This window comes from Lolium perenne, chromosome 3, assembly GCF_019359855.2.
Source record: "Lolium perenne isolate Kyuss_39 chromosome 3, Kyuss_2.0, whole genome shotgun sequence".
Classification (NCBI taxonomy): Eukaryota; Viridiplantae; Streptophyta; class Magnoliopsida; order Poales; family Poaceae; genus Lolium; species Lolium perenne.
Window position 1 is genome coordinate 55,456,495 of NC_067246.2, and position 3,743 is coordinate 55,460,237.

Here is a 3,743-nt window from a genome sequence, read left to right on the forward strand (position 1 = left end):
ACCTGACCATTTAAGGTGCTCTCTCTTCCCGCCATGCACGCATGGGGCCGACCTCATTCATGCTACCTGTCTCTTCCTCCTCTGGCATCGCGATTCAATGTGCCGATGGTACTCTCCCTTCTCTTCGCTGTTGGGAGCAATGATCATGGCGGTACTGAGAACAGTATAGTCAACCAACAGCTCTAGCTGTCCTCGGAAGATCAATCGAAATCAAATGCTTGCTTGTGGAGCTTGCTAGGTTGCCATCGCATTGCAAGGCATGGGCATGCCGCCATGAACACATATTGCTTGTGCAGGTTGCCATCGCATTTGCAATATATGCCATAATGGCGTGGTTGCTTTTGCTAAGGAAAAGATCGACTTCGAAGAAGAGCTTTAGAGTGCTGGGACACTGGACAGCTATAGCATGTGCAGACTGTAATTGAGTTTTATACACACACGCATAGACAGCTTAGCTTATGGAGACTGGTAATGCAGGCCAAATCAGCACATTGCATACCATGTTTAGCTATCTGTCATGGCAATGTTACTTTGAGCAAATTAAAGATGATTCCGTATCTGATAAGAAAAGGAACCCAAATCGATCGGTCACTTTAAATTTGGCCAAGAAAAGAGAGCACCGAGCAAAGGTATACAGTACGTGATCATCTCCCATCTGAATCTGATCCCAACAACGCCTCACACAGCTGTCAAAGAGGATGAAACACGTAAAACAAAAGTCATGGCTTGCCTGCCCTACATAGCCGACGAGCTGCTGCCGGTTGCTCCAAGGAGGAAGCTACAAGGAAGCGATTTTCATCGACCCAAACAGTGGAGAGAAAAGGAGAGGCGAGATCTGATGATTGCACCAGCTGAACGCCACTGCCGGTCGGAGCCTTTGAAAATTCCCCTACCCCCTGGCACATGGCGCGCACCGTCCCCTGCCAGCCTTTTGAAAGAGAAAGCTGAGGAAGGGACGCTCTCTAATCGCCGACGCTCACCTCCTCGGTGCAATGCACACTCAGGCCACGTACAGGACGGACGCGTGCATTGACCCACACGTGTTTGCCCGATGCGATGCGAGCTTTGCCTCTCTTTCTTTATTCGTCTTTGGTGTGATCGGTTTCACATATCCTTTTTTTCATTTAGTAAGATCTTCTGCTCAGATCTATGATTAACCGGGTCAAGCCTAGATAAAGTTATGTACCTAATTTAGTCACTTACAATTCACTTTCTCCGTATTTGTGCACATTATTTGCTGCCGACACAGCGTCACTTTTTTTTTTTGAACTGGGATAGGTCTCGGAAGGGCCTAGAAGCTTCATTGAACAACGGTGGAGATATACTTTACATTAGGGTGCCATAAGGAAAACGAAATTACAACAGACCCTACACTTTTTGCACTTTGACCCTGAAAGAAAATTGAAAACGTGATTGGGTCCTGCTCCTTCTCCACCACGCCTGAGCTTCTCAGGGTAGTCAACCGAATCATCACCGGGGATGCTACCACTTGCGAAGAGACGGCGAGAGCAAACTACGCTGGAGCAGAAAGGCCTCCTTGTCGGCATATCAACCTAGAGGTTGAACAACGCCATCGTCCGGCCGGAACAAACCGTAGCCGGCGAGCATGGTGGGAGTGGCCGCCCTACGACCATTTGCGACGGCAGCAAGCCCGTTGTTGTCGTGGATGAACTCCCAGGAGCAGCTTCGGTACTCCCAGATGCAGATTCGTGACGAAACAACCCTATACATGCGGATCAACCAACTTGAATTCACCACGAGAGGAGTGGGAGATCTCCAGATCTTGAGCACCTGCCACAAATCTGCAATATAGGCATGCTCCAGATCTCATCAGATCTAGACAGATCCCATCACCATCTACTCCTCCCACCACCGAGGTGACAAGAGCAAGGATAGAAATCCCTAGATCTTCCTTCACCGGAGCATCATCAAGCCTATTTAGAGGGTAGGCTGCAGAGATCTCCCTCTCCATCTTCTTTGACCTCCAGAGCGTCATGGACATGCATAGCACCACCGCCAGCCACCAGTAGTTGCTTGTCTGCTCCGGCGACCTTCTCCCCTTCGGCATAGCGCCAAACTCCACATGGCTAGACCGAAAAGAGTAAAACCTACTACTACTATGGATAGGAGGTATCCGGGCTCCTCTCTCCAACTCACCCCGGCCAGCAGAGCCCATGGAGGAGAAGGAGAGAGGAGCCAAAGAAGAAGCATCAACTCTCAAGGGATGGGTTGGAGAGAGAAAGGGAAGAAAGAAAAGAGAGCCGCCCTCAACGTAACCGGATGGTTGGACATAGCGTGACATATACTCTCGTGTTGTGGTAAGGGATGGAAATTCAGCTCGGTTGGTTGCATATGCTCTCGTGTTGAGGTTACCACTTCCCACAAAATGATGAAATTACCACACACTACTATGAACTAACAAGCAGCATATGGAAATAACAATCAGCATATCGAACAAACAGGCAACACTAAACTGCCCTAGCTACTGTTAAATAAAAGTTCATAGAGATGTTACCTAGCTAATATCAAATAGGAGTTCGCCACAAGTATCAGTTATATAGGAAAATAGTAGTTCATAGAGCACGATGACATGGTGTTGCCTCTTCAGTTATTCTTTAGCCCACATATTCAGTTCTTTGGTTCTTCCTCTTCATATTATGGTGATGACTTTGTTAGCCTACATAGTGTCAGCCCACTCATGCCTCTTGTTCATCCACTACAAATTAAATTCCTCCATAAAAAAATGTATTTTTCTGGACGGCACAAACTGCAGCCGCCTGCAAAAATATTTTGGCCAGCGTATAAGCAATTTCATCGCCCAACAAGACCGTGCACAAATTTTTATCGTGGTTGATTGCATACCTGCAGATAAATACGTTGTGCTTGGTGGAAAATAATAGTAGTGTGGCGTGGATCGTGAGCGACGTGTTGACTGGTCAACTTCATCTCTCACTGACTGGTTTGACCCACCACTTTGAGGTTGTAGGTCTGAGACATTTACAATATTGTTGTGTTGTTTCGTGTACGCTGATAGCTATATATAAGTATAGTGTTAGTTGTGTCTGAACTAATAATGTTTCATCTTACATGGATGATTTCTTTATATTCTGCAAATTTCAAACTTCAAATGCACATACCAACATCATCAAAGGAGTGGCCCACCAACACAGAGCGGAGTATGTCCTTCATGGAAATCATATGGGCTCTATGTGCAATCGCAGCCTACATAGTTGGACATATTCGTTCTAGGGCCCAAAAAAACAAACCATAACCCCACTTATAGACATGTTTCCTATATAATGTAGAACCCTTGACCCAGTCCCCAATCCCCACTCCTGACTCCCTGCATTGTCCTCTCGACTTCACTAGATTCAGACAAACTTTACAACGTAAACCCTAGATCTCACACTTCCACACTTATCCCTCACCCCGAAAGAGATGGAATGTGAGGAAAAAACCTGCAGGCTATCCAGGATGAGTCGTGTAGTCACCAAGCCTGTGGCAAACGCAGAAGCTGCGTCGGAATCATCTGGTGTTGTCCCCGCGGAGTAGTCCTCCCGCGCCCTACCAGTGCCTATGATATGTTCTTCATCTCATCAAGATGTCGTGTTTTTTTTTTCTTCACTCAAAATCTGATGTTATTTTCAGTCGAGTCCTTGTTCTAGAGGGAGCCCGCCGAGATCGCTTGCATCCAACAGAAGATCGAGAGGTTGCACTCTTCTATCGCAAATCCGGGTTGCTAC